The sequence below is a fragment of the Magnolia sinica genome, chromosome 9 (genome assembly GCF_029962835.1).
Source record: "Magnolia sinica isolate HGM2019 chromosome 9, MsV1, whole genome shotgun sequence".
Lineage (NCBI taxonomy): Eukaryota > Viridiplantae > Streptophyta > Magnoliopsida > Magnoliales > Magnoliaceae > Magnolia > Magnolia sinica.
In genome coordinates, this window is record NC_080581.1 from 77116830 (window position 1) to 77131500 (window position 14671).

Consider the following 14671-nt stretch of genomic DNA (forward strand, 5'->3'; position numbering starts at 1 on the left):
GGAAATGTTCAAATTTGTAAATGGGAAATGAAAAGTAATAGGGAGAAACTTGAAATAGTTGTAGAGAGATTAGAGTAAGAGAGAAAGAATGAGAGCTTTAGAGTCAAGAATAATGAAAAGGGAGGGGATATAAGTGCCTATTTATAGGCAAAAGTGTCCCACATTGCAAAAAAAAAAAAAAAAGATTGCTCCCAATGGTCATATTTCTGAGTGTTGAGAAATATGTGATTGCATATTAGTTGCATATCAAAGTATGTCATGGCGTACTTGCTGAGATTGCATATGCCATGATGGTATTTGAGATCTGATCCATAGTATGCACATATGTGATCGCATTTGACAACAATGGTTTTTCATTTTATAATGTCTAGAACAATTCCACTATTATTGTCTTGTCAATCAAGTCCTTGTTAGAATTGGGTAAATTTTAATACAATTTCATTATTTGTGCCTAAAATGAGTAGGGTAAACTGAAAATTCAGTGGGGCAACTAGGAAATGAGTGGGGCAAACTGGAAATTGAGGGGGGCAAACATTAAATCAAGTGAGCATTGCATGGATATTGAATGGGCAAACTGTAAATTGAGTGAGCATAGGATAATATTGAGTTAAGCAAACATTAAATTCAGCGATCCTAGCATTATATTTATCGAGGCAATCATTAAATTGACCTTATCTACCATGAAATTAAGCTGGGCAAACATTAAATTGAGCGATCCTAGCATGAAATTGAGCAGGGCAAACACGAATTTCAGCAGGCCAAACTAGAAATTGAGTGGGGCAAACATGAATTTCAATGGGGCATACAATAAATTGAGCGGGGCAAACACGAATTTCAGCGAGGCAAACTAGAAATTGAGCGGGGTGAACTAAAAATTGAGCGGGGCAAACATAAAATTGAGCGGGGCAAACATAAAATTGAGCAGGCAAACTATAAATTTAGCGGGGGAAACTAAAAATTCAGCAGGGCAAACTAGAAATTGAGTGGGGCAAACATGAAATTAAGCGGGGCAAGATGAAAAATGGCAACTATAGAATGACGATATCTAGATGGATATCTAGATGCTTCACAGAGATTTCAGTCAGGAAAATGAGAAGAAAACCCTTCGTACTTTAGTTCTTCATTCCAAGAGAGTGTAGGGCTGGAAGCAGCTTTTTTTTCATTAAGGGGAGTGAAAGCAACGCTCAAAGCATTGCAGTGAAAAGAGTATGGAAAAAGGAGGGGTATTTTCATCATGAAATTCGGCCTCCGCACGTGTAGGTCTAAGTTACAAAAGAAAGTTTGTCTTCTTTCATAAAACGAGCTGGATAAAAGGTGGGGTCCACAATCCTAAATTTCTTAAGAGACTAACGGGGTTGATGTGTTGCATTGTTTCGATGACTAATGAGGTGAATTTTTTTGAATGGTCAAACTGGTAAGACAAGGACTCTCTGACGTCATCGTCGTCTTCAATTTCGATTGGAGGCATTGATTCGTTAGTGCAAGGATTCAATACTTTCATCATAATATCACAATCTTCTGGTCTGCTCTTAATAACCTTATAAATTCTATACCGAAGCTCCTCATATGTAGCCTTCAGACGTAGCGTCATTTGTTTTGATGTTCCACCCGTGTACAAGTATTGCTTGTTTTCAAATTCTAACTCCTCGCTAAAAGAGCACATGATTCTTGCAGCCATTATCTGAAAACCAAAACAATGACACATTATCAGTGAATCGTAAATCAATGGAACCTTGCCATATGACAAAACTCAATTAAATAATGAAGGACCAACAGCTCAGTTTCTATGATAGATGAGGATGATAAAGAGCTTAAGGAAATGAACAGTAAGCTACGCGTTTATATTTCAAAAAAACAACAAGATCTTATACAGATTAGGCCTTCGTCGTTAACGAATGGTTTCAAGTGGTATTGAGTTGGGCAAACGATAAATTGAGCGAGCATATCATGATATTGATATGGGCAAATGATCTTTCAAGTGAGCATAGCATGATATTGAGTTGGGCAAACATTTTTTTAAGCGAGCATAACATGATATTGAGTGGGGCAAACATTAAATTGAGCGACCATTCCATGGATATTGAATGGGCAAACTGCAAATTGAGCAAGCATAGGATAATATTGAGCTAGGCAAACATTAAATTAAGCAATCCTAGCATGAAATTTATGGAGGCAAACATTAAATTAACATTATCTACCATGAAATTAAGCTAGACAAACATTAAATTGAGTGATCCTTGCATGAAATTTATCGAGCGGGGCAAACTGGAAATTGAGCGGGGCAAGCATGAAATTGAGCGGGGCAAACATGAAATTCAGCGGGGCAAGCATGAATTGAGCAGGGCAAACTGGAAATTGAGCGGGGCAAACATGAAATTCAGTGGGGCAAGCATGAAATTGAGTGGGGCAAACTGGAAATTGAGCAGGGCAAACATGAAATTCAGCGGGGCAAGCATGAAATTCAGCGGGGCAAACTGAAAATGAGTGGGGCAAACATGAAATTTAGCATGGCAAGCATGAAATTGAGCGAGGCAAACTAGAAATTGAGCAGGGCAAACATGGAATTCAACGGGGCAAGCATAAAATTGAGCGGGGCAAACTGGAAATTGAGTGGGGCAAGCATGAAATTGAGCAGGGCAAATTGGAAATTGAGCGGGACAAACATGAAATTCAACGAGGCAGGCATGAAATTGAGTGGGGCAAACTGGAAAATGAACTTGATGCTAGTTAAAAATCTATCCATAGTTGAGTCTCACATGACATTTGTAAATTTGGGTCTGCCTCCCTACTCAAAATTAGTGCCTACTTGTATCATTGATACATCCTATTGAAGATATTGTTCGTTGATGTGTTGACAAATAAATATCAAACAAAGAACTGTATAGTTGCACAATTGGAACATCTGAAATTCAAAGGATTGACAAAAACAACTGATTTACTAATCATTGTACTTTTTCTATATTGCTTCAACTTGTTGTCATCCACTTGTTTGAGCAGGTCAAACAGGAAATTGAACATGTTGTCATCCACTTGTTCCAGCTGAATTACTTAAAAAGTAAACAGTGTTCTTTGGGCAATTTGTTCTTTAAGAAAATATTTTTGACACCCTCTATAATAAATTCCATTAATTATTAGTCCTTACAATTGCAGCTGCATTGAATCACGGAGACATGGATGATTTTCTTACATTGAGAATGATTATCTGTGGAATTCCTCTTGATGAACCGTATTTGAAAGCTCACTTGTCAGTGCTAATGATAGAAGAATTGAAAAGTCTTAAGGGAGGAAGGCTTCTTGCCAGTGAGTGTTACTATTTCATAAGAACTGTAGATCCGACTGGAATGCTAAAAGCTATTGAAGTTTGTGTTAATTTGTTTCGAATTTTGTTGTTATATGACTCTGTTTATGTGATTCCTCTGATTGTTTTAGACTAATGTGATATGTTTGCATTTGTTACGTAATTAATATTTCCATGCTTTATTTCTCACTAAAATACCGAGAGAATGGGCAAATCTCGAGAAATATATTATTTTCAAAATTACAACAAACCCAAGAGATCATTTCAGTAGCAATAGTGTAGGATACGATGTAGAGTAAAAACCCACTACACCTCGTGAATCAATGTAATTTCAAAATGAAATTACGCATGCATATAGGACTGATTTATATAGTGGACTCAATCCAATTCCAAACAACACATACCATCCAATTCCATTGCAAAATTATTTTAAAAAATTCTGAATCAAGTTGAGAAGTATTAACAATATCCACTAATCAATGCAAAAATAATACCTATCAAGTTGAGATGTAACATGCCATAGTATGCATATTACACCATAACTCTTTCAAGTTATTTTAAATTTTCAGTAACAATCCTCCATATTATCATGCAACAAGAAAGGCTTGTTATTTGATTAGTTACTCTTGAATTTAACAGGGACTTAACATTTGAATCATTTTATGAACATGTTTGATAATAAACAAATATCACCTAATATGGTTTCAACGGTGGAAATCATTATGCCCACTGTTTCCCATGGTATGATCCACTTGATCTTTTGATATGCTTCAATTTGGGGCTCAACCCTTTAAATTAGATAGAAAAATGGATGGACAACGTGAATATACTACATACATTCAACGTGGGCCCAACTGAGTTTACTCAGTACGATGGGAGCGTACTGACTAACTCAGTACATAATTCGTTAATGCAAACTAAAAATTGAGCGGGGCAAACATGAACTTGAGTGGGGCAAACATGAAATTCAGCGGGGCAAACTGAAAAATGAGCAGGGCAAACTAGAAATTCAGCTGGGCAAACATGAAATTTAGTGAGGCAAACTGAAAATGAGCGGGGCAAACATGAAATTGAGCGGGGCAAACTGGAAATTGAGCAGGGCAAACTAGAAATTGAGCAGGGCAAATTGAAAATTCAGTGGGGCAAACATGAAATTCAGTGGTTTTATATATATTAAAAAAAAAAACTGAAAATTCAGCAAGGGTAACATGAATTTCAATAAATTTGAAATACAATTGAACAAGCCTAACACATAATTGAAATGCAATTGAACTAGCCTAACATGAATTTCAATGAACTTAAAATGCGATTGAACTAGCTTAACATCAAATTTTAAGGTCATTACTCGGAGAATTCAACCAATCATGAACCGGGAATTACAACGAAAAAAAAAAGCTAGCTATCAAGTGGACCACACTGTAAAAGGCAGTGGAGGATTGAACGTCTACTATTAAAACCCTTTTAGGGGTCATATAAGTTTTGGATCATTATGAAATTTGTTTTTCCTCTTCATCCAGGTCTTTGTGACCTTATGAATAGATTGGATGGAAAATATATGTTATGGTGGGCCCTACAAATTTTTTAATGGTGAAAATCAATTTTCCCGCTAATCTTTGTGGTGTGGTCCAATTGATCTTTGGATATGATATTTTTTTTAAAAAAATAATGCCCCCAAATGATCTCGAAATATGGATGAATGTTGTGGATATAATAAATACATAACTGTGGGGCCCATGTAACTTTGATCTCCTTTGAGCGGGGCGAACATGAAAATTGAACGGGGCAAACATGAAATTGAGCGGGGCAAATTGAAAATTGAGCGGGGCAAACATGAAATTGAACGGGGCAAACTAGAAATTGAACGTAGCAAACATGAAATTGAGCGGGGCATAGGTCTACAGTCATTTTCTCCTCTCTTTTCCCCACAAGTACTATTACTTTATCAACTTTCTTCTTCACACCTGATGCAAAAATAAATAAATAAATAAAGCAAAACAAAAAAAAGAAAAGAAAAAAGAAAAAAAAAAAGAAAGGCCCGTGGCTCAGTTTTATCCCTAATAGTTGACCTGTACAAGGACAAACACCCATCGACATCAATCGCAAAACAGTTGAACACCTTGAAAATCTCTTACACAGTCTCATAGTATAAACTAGTTTTAGCCCATCCACTAGTAAATAGCACACTGTTCACCAGGTTGAGCTTCTGCAGTAGATGAACATTGTATGTCAAAGTTGAAATTCATGCCATCTATTTATCATAAAAACAAGTGCAAATAGAAGGAGAAGCCAACCGGCATCTTCAAATAATAACTATTCAATGAAAGAACATTCAAGAAGCTAAGATGTGGTTGCACACACAACTAAATTGGATTTCAATAGTGAGGCAATCAAATTGCAACAACCTCCATTAGTATTTGTATGAGGAAGTAGCCCCCAAACTGCAATTATGCCCTGTTCAGCACTGTGGATGTGTGGATGTTGAATCTGTCAGAGTATTGTACAATTCCGCTTCTTGATAGTTTTGGTTTCCTTTTTCCTGCAGGCTAAAGGAATTTCTGGGAGGTTTGCAATCCATTTCTGGATAGAGCCAAAGGCCTCCACTTGCTTGTCTGTTAAGGTGTCAGGTTGTTTTCAATCAACATATATATATATATATATATATATATATATATATATATATATATATATATATATATAGATAAAAGGGAACGAGTTCCCAATAGAAGAAGCTCAGCTAATTTTGTTCAGAATTTTCGATTACTTGAAATTTCTTAATTTATTTTTTTAATTAAATCAATTAATATGAAAATTCTCAAAAAGAAAAAAAAAATGCTGATGAGGCATATTCTGAAGCATTAGAGCATTTTGAGCAGAGGAAAAAGTGTTGGGCTGAGCATCAGACTATCAGCAGTAGTCCGCCTTTAAGGAATTGCACTAATTCTGTTCTTAAGGTCTGTAAATACAACTGCAGTAAGACAGAGTCTCATGCTGAGGCATATTCTGAAGCATGTGAATTTGCACCTGATACATCATGCACAGGTTGCAAAGATGAAGCAAGTGAGAACAACCTATCTATGGAAAAGTTAGGTGGGGATGATTGTGTTGTTCTTCCTGCTGATCTTCCTGAGTCCTTTGAAGGTCCAGAAAAACTGTCATCATCATATGACGAGGACAGAAGTTCTCGAAGCATTCAAATGGCTGCAAAGATGTGAGGGAGATGGACCTCTACACATTCTACCAGGTAATTGAGATTTACTTTTTATTTCTCATCTATCTTGCTTAAGTAAATTGTAATAGTCCGTAAAAGAATAGGAATGTGTTAAAATAATGTTCATTTTGACACGTGCACATGTACTTGTGGTTTTTTTACATATGTGCCATTGCTATAATAAGTGGTAAGAAGTTGAAACAGAAGGTGAAATCAGGTAGCAAATGTGAAGTCAACCTAACACTTAATGGACTAGAGAGGCTTGTGGCATAACAAATGACAATTATCTTTGAAATAACTTCTGCTTCTTTCTACTGAACCCAAAGCACCAGATTTGCCCTTTGTGGTTTAAGTTTTTGCGTACTTTGGCCATAAAGTACTATAGGATCCTTGACCGGAGGCTTTGCACAATGTACTTGGGTCTTTAGTTTGAAGACCAAAAAAAGAAGCCCGTGGTTCACAGTGGATTTATGATGCTCTGAAAATCTCCACAATAGAACAATTTTAGCCACTGAATTTGTCATCTACAGGCTACAGATAGATAGTTTTAAAGAGAGAGACAACAACAGTCCACCTTCAGCTGAAACGAGCTTCAGGATTGGTGTCTAGGTCCAATCGGGGAGATTTTTCAGGCATTATTTATGACATCCACTGTGGGACACAACATATTAGTGGTCTGGATTAATGAACCACTTTGTTCTCATATTTGCGAAAACCAAATTCCTGCATACGGTGCACAAAAGCCTCGGATCAAGGATCAAATATATCCTCTTTAGCCATTCTGATACCTTAATGTTGATTGGGCAATAGGTAGCACTTGGTGATGTGGTGGAATTGCACAATGGTATTGTTCACTTGCTCAGTTGTATTGCTATTTAGAATTCCTATTATGTTTAATGTCTTTAATGTCTGTTGCTTGGCATTTTCCTGGTTCTCATAATATAATTAATGCTTGTTTCATTTCTAGGATGTTTTTTCTTTATTGCTTTCCTTTAACTTAGTTTTATAGTCACGAGTATCTGGCCATGTCATTTCTAGGATGTTTTTTCTTTCTTGCTTTCCTTCAACTTAATGTCTTCAATGTCTGTTGTTTATTCTTCCCCTTGCATTATTCATATGTTTCTTGCCTACTTTATTTATTACAAAAGCCTCTTCCTTTCTAACTAATGATGGTGAATGCCTTTTGAATGATCAAAATGTACTTTTAGAGCCGTGGGCCTTTGATTATTTTGGAGGGTGTAGGGTCTTCTCATCATTTACTTGGTGGAAACTGATGTCGATGGGTGTTTTTCCTTGTACAGGTCAACTATTGGGGATAAAACTGAGCCACAAGCCTTTTTTTTTCTTTTTTCTTTTTTTTGTTTTGCTTTATTTATTTATTTATTTTTGCATCAGCTGTGAAGAAGAAAGTTGATAAAGTAATAGTACTTGTGGGCAAAAGAGAGGAGAAAATGACCGTAGACCTATAGCTACGGATTATAACCGTAGCCAATATCGACCATAGTTTGATAATATCGAAAATGCATGCCAAATTGTCCAGCAACAAAACTCAAAAAATGGAAGAATTTTCGATATTATCGACATATGTTTGATAGTATCAAGCATAAGTCATTGATAATATCGAGATATGATCGATAGTATCGATAACTAATGTTGAGTAATGACCGTAGACCTATTGCTACGGATTATAACCATAGCAATGCCGTAGCCAATATATCGATATTATCTACAACATGTCGATATATCGATAAGTCGATATATCGATAATATCTCGATATATCGACATTTTATGGAAATACAGCAAATCTTACTGGACAATTGTCATTCAGATTCGATATTATCGATTTATTGTCGATATTATCGATGACTTACGTCGATAATATCGATGATATGTCGATAATATCTATGTTTGCATACTTTGTAATTTTATTTTTTGTTGTGTTTTTTTTTTTTTTTTTGGGTTAACTTGTTGTATACACCCATGTCAGTACACACCCTCCACGTTAGCCATCCCCACTAGGAATCGATACGAAGATGAATAAATTCCATCTTATTGGGAGTATTTGAAATTTTATTAAGGTGAGACTTGGAGTTACGTGTTCTTGAATTTGATGTGTGAATAATAGTACAGTACCTTGTTTGCTTTTAGTGCTTGTATTTTTTAGCAATCAACCAAGGAAAACATACCTAAATAAGACTTTAATTTCACTACTAAACTATGGAGGTGTCCCTAAGGAATAATTTATGGATCTTTTGAGGAATACTTTGAATGATGCTCGAAATGTTCGTTCCAATAAGCACATTGCATTGAGAGGTATGTTTTGTACTTAAGACCTATTAGATGTGTTGTTGAAAGCGAGTTTAAATGCACATGCAACTGCCCTAAGTTTCTACCATCATGGATTTCTTAAAATTTAATAACTTCCGTAGAAATCTGATGTAGTTTTTCCATATTGCTTCAACATGTTGTCATCCAATTGTTTCAGGTGAATAACCTAAAAAGTGTACTTTGGGCAATATGTTCTTTAAAAACATATTTGTTCCATGCTTTATTTCTACTAATGATATTCTTGTTATTCTACTAATGCTACTCTGGTTGTCCTTATTGTTCAAACATAGCACAAGAGAATTTCAACATTTTCTCAACATAGACCAAAAAAAGTATCCTGTGTAAACCAACATAAAAGCAGCAAACAGTGCTTCTACACTACACATATGAAACAGCATGTTAACACCATACATATGGATAGAATTGTTAATGTTTTGTAGCAATTATCTCACAAGAAGGTCCAAGTACAACATGGAAGCTCAGTTTTTCCATCTAATGCATGTGGTCCAATGTAAGATTCTAATATTAGCAGCAGCAGTGAGTGATACTGCAACTTTTTTCTTTCTTTCTATTTAGATAACTTATACTATACATACAAATGAAAAATCTACAGATGGAAAAATGGGGACCATTTTTTTTTCAAAGGGTAAGAAAAAATCCTAATATAGACAAGTTTTTCTGAATTGTATTATATATGAATGGATGACATGAGGTGCTAAAAAATACCTTTTTGGTAAAGTTTGGCCAGTAACTCCTAGACTCCAGGGTCTTCAAAAATAACATTAACAGTTAGGTGTACAGCTTCCTGTCACCAAAAAACCAACAAAAGATACAATAATGGGGCCTGCAACCTTGAAGATGGAAAAGTGATACCATAACTTCTTTAAATGTTTCAATGTGACTTTCAAACTCAACATTCTAATTAGAAAAATAGAAACCACATAGGTGTGCTACAGAAACATATATTGTGAAATCTAGGGCTGTCAGCAGGCCAGGTTGGGCTATGTCAAGCAAATCAACACTGTTTCCCGTGGTATGATTCACTTGATCTTTTGATATGCTTCAATTTAGGGCTAAACCACTAAAATTAGATGGAAGAACGGATGGACGTCGTGGATATACTACATACATTCAATGTGGGCTCATCTGAGTTTACTTAGTACAATGGGAGCGTACTGGCTAACTCAGTACGCAATCCAATTACGCTTGCTACACCCCACAATGATGTTTTATCTATAATACATCATGTTCATCGGATTATGTATACACCAAAACCCCATATGTGGGAGGGAACTTAGACATTGAGGGAGGGAACCTAGACATTGAACGAGGCAAACATGAAATTCAGCGGGGGAAACATTAAATTCAACGGGGCAAACTAGAAATTGATCGGGGCAAACTTGATTTTCGGCGGGAAAAACATGAAATTCAGTAGGGCAAATCATGAAATTCAATAGGGGAAACATGAAATTCAGCAGGAAAAACTGCAAATTGAGCGGGGCAAACATGAAATTCAGTGGGGGAAACTAAAAAATCAGCGGGGCAACCTAGAAAATCAGCAGGGCAAACATGAAATTGAGTGGGCAAACTAGAAATTGAGCGGGGCAAACATGAAATTGAGTGGGCAAACTAGAAATTGAGCGGGGCAAACATGAAATTGAGCGGGGCAAACATGAAATCAGCGGGGCAAACTCGAAAATCAGCGAGGCAAACTAGAAAATCATTATGCCCACTGTTTCCAGTGGTATGATCCAGTTGATATTTTGATATGCTTCAATTTGAGGCTCAACCTCTTATATTAGATGAAAAAACCAATGGACGGAGTAGATATACTAGTTGGCCCCGCTCAATTTCATGTTTGCCCAGCTCAATTTTCAGTTTACCCCACTCAATTTCATGTTTACCCCGCTCAATTTCATGTTTGCCTTGCTCAATTTCTCATTGGCGCCGCTCAATTACATGTTTGCCTAGCTCAATTTCATGTTTGCCCCGCTCAAGTTCTAGTTTGCCCCGCTTAATTTCTACTTTGCCCTGCTCAATTTCTAATTTGCCCTGCTCAATTTTCATGTTTGCCACGCTCAAAGGAGATCAAAGTTACATGGGCCCCACAATTTTGTATTTATTATATCCACAACATTCATCCATATTTCAAGATCATTTGGGAGCATTATATATATAAAAAAAAGAATCATATCTAAAGATCAACTGGACCACACTACAAAGAGCAGCGGGAAAATTGATTTTCATCGTTAAAAATTTTGTAGGGCCCGCCATAACAGAAATTGAGCGGGGCAAACTAGAAATTGATCGGGGCAAACATGAAATTGAGCGGAGCAAACTGAAAATTGAGCGAGCAAACATAAAATTGATTGTGAAGTAAATGAAATTAATAAAATTGACCACGAAGTGAATGAAATGGATTTTTGACCATCGACCTGATGGAATCTTGAAAAATAACTGGGTTGGTTGGCTAAAGTAGCTTCTCCTACCCCAAAATCATATAAGGTACGTCAGGTAACTAATTCTGGTTTAGAAGATATTCTTGTTAAATGAATAAAGAAAGAAATGAAAAAAAGAGAGAAAAAAATTTTATATGCTTATATATACATATTTATATAAATATGTATTAGAGAATATTGTAGGTAGAATAAAGTTCTTCATGTAAAAAAATAAAAATAAAAAATAAAAATGAACATAAATTTTGCATACACTGGCTACGGTTATAATCTGTAGCTATATGTCCTTCGATATATCGAAAGGCTTTCGATATTATCGAAAAAGTCCAGAACTGTCCAGCGAGTTTGCCTAAAAATTGTAATTTTTAATACACTATGGCTACGAATTATAACCGTAGCTATACTGCACGGCCGCTGCACTCTATGGCTTTTTTTTTTTTTAATGTTGTGTTGCTTATGTGGGTCCCATCATGAGGTCTGTGTTATATCCAAACCGTCCATATATTTGGCGTACTCATATTAAGTCTTGAGACAAAAAATAAGATAGATCTAACTATCAAGTGGACCACACTCTAAAAGACAGTGGGGAATTGAACGTCTACCATTGAAACCCTTTTAGGGGTTACAAAAGTTTTGGATCATTATGAAAGTTGTTTTTCCTCTTCATCCAGGTCTTTGTGACCATATGAATGAACTTAGATGGGGAGGATTTCTTACAAACATCACAGTGGGCCCCCTAAAGGTTTCTAATGGTTGACGCTCATTCAACACTGTTTCCTGTAATGTGGTACACTTGAGATTTGGATATACCTCATTTTTGGTCTCATACCATAAAATGATCTGGAAAAGTATATGGACGGCATGGATGAAAATCATACATCATAGTGGGGCCCACAGACCACTGACCATCCGCCATTGGCTGGTGGCAGGCGGAGTACCCAATCCGTTTCCGTGAAAGGAGGGGTATTTTCGTCCTGAAATTCGGTCTCAGCACGTGCAGGTCTAAGTTGCAAAACAAAGTTTGTCTTCTTTCATAAAAACAGCTGGCTAAAAGGTGGGGTCCACAGTCCTAAATTTCTCAATCATCTTTTCCCATTGCTTTATAATAAAGAGGTGTACTTCAAGCCTACAAATTTATTTATTTATTTTTGTTACACACGCAATCACACCCCACGCACTCACACCACAGTGGCATTTTACCACAATGGGTACTTGAACCCATAACCTCGTGTTGAAACTCTTGTGAGTCTACCACCGAGGCATGAGCGAGGGACCCAAGCCTACAAGTTGATAAGGCAACCAAACATTAATTCTATAAACCCATTCCCGGATGAATTTAGGTTGATTTGATTTTATCTGATGCTGTTGAACTTCTTACAAAACTTCAACCTTTTCAATCAAGAATTGTTCACTCACCCATCTTGCATACTTGCAACATGGATGAAATAACGACTAAGCAAACATCCGACTTTATCAGGTAAATACAGACATACCATCACTTCACCTTACAATAAATGCACCTCCAAAATTCAAAGTTAATTAACAATGTCTTTATAATCATGTCTTTTCCATGATTCGAGCCCGTAGCTCAATGGCAGACTCCATTTCAACATTGAGGTCTGACGTTCAATACCAGCTTATGTATAAAAATGGGGAAAAAAAAATCTTTTCCATAAAAGAAAGGTGCCCTTTTGTCTGTGATAACACAGGCTATGATGATGATGATTGTCATTTGCATGAAAGTGACGGGAATGTCAGTAGAAAAACAAAATGCTTAACACAGATAAATTATAGATCATATATTGTGCACAATAGAAAATATGACTAAAGCACCTTCAGTATTGTCAGCCACTCAACTAGGTCAGCTCTTGTAAAACCTTTCACACTGTTTGCCCTGTCATTTGAAGGGGTGGCTGCAAGTCAGCCACACATCAACAGCACATAAGATCATCAACTGAAGAAAATGAGATGAGAGAGAACCTGAGGCTGAAACTGGGATCACTATTATTCCAAATCATATGCCTCATTGGCTTCCTCTACCCCAAGATATTTTATCCAACGTCTAACCATCCACTGGATAACAGAAAATTGACCATGAGCACCTCTATAATCTATAATAATTAATTGACATGACAATTCATCACCACAACCAGTTTCATGTGATCATCACATGGAAACTCGTTAAAATGCCATTGCAACAAACATGTAGGAATTAGGAAATCTGGGACATGGTTAAGGCGGCACAACCATGATCACCCAGGACAGTAATCAGGCCAATCCAGTTATCAGGTGGGACACAAGTGTAAGTTGAATCAGAGCATGGTGACTCTTATTTAAATCATGTGTTGTTTTCATATAGGTTATTCCCCTGATGAGCAACAGACCTGATTTGCGTGCCAGGAGATCTTCATGATGGAGCATACATAACACACGGCTCGAATGTCTTATACACATGCAATGTAAGCATTGGAGAAGGTTGCAAGCAACATTTCAGTTGCAGATGATGAGTCCTCATCTAACATTATTCTGCCTTGTTATATATACAACTATAATAAAAAGTGAAAGTTCTTCGGTTTACACATAAAGAAATCTGGCTTTGATATTACAGATAGAATGCTACATAGAGTCAAAGATACACACTTGTGGTGAAGCATGATTCAGAGCATTTTTTATGATATAAAGACATCTTTGCCATAGAAACACACGTGTCACTACATGTGGCAAACGACTGTGCTGGCGGGCACCAATGATCTGGTTGGCCACAGTATGGGTAAACTATGGGCATAACCATTTTTCAACAATTTTGACCACCAAATTATTGCAAGTTTTGCCCACTGAACATGTACACTTGCTCTTTTTGGGTTAATTGTCCTCTTCAGACCATTCAGCAGATGCTTGGCTAGAACAGTTAGATACCATTGCTTCTCAGGTCCACAAAATCGATGAGCTGATCACCATGCACAGGCACCACATGTAAATTGGACATATTCTGCTATACACTTCACAGAACTCCATGAAGCATGCTACCATGGCAGAATTCCTCAATGATAAATTTTAGTGAATGAAAATGTGAAAACCCTTCTTCCTCCTGAAGTAAAATTTCTAGAAAAAAGAAAAAAAGAAAAAAAAAGGAAAGGTACAATGACAAACATACCACCGGAAGTGAATAAATAGTTGCCACTGAGCGTGCTTTTGCACGTTCATCACCCTCCAGTTCGGGTAGTGGAAGTGAGTTTTTTTCCTGAATCAATATATACAAAAGGGCTAAGGCATTCAAATGCACCTGGTTTCTAGTGACCCGTTGATTTGATGTGATGTAGCACCCCATGAAACACTCTGGACCCAACTTTTACCTTGATTCAAAACTTTGGTGGAAAAAA

The 14671-nt window shown here is 36.6% G+C and overlaps 1 pseudogene; it reads right to left on the reverse strand.

Annotated features, from left to right (window-relative positions):
- Nucleotides 1–14671, reverse strand: part of LOC131255176 (uncharacterized) — a 164432-nt pseudogene that overhangs the window by 51321 nt on the left and 98440 nt on the right.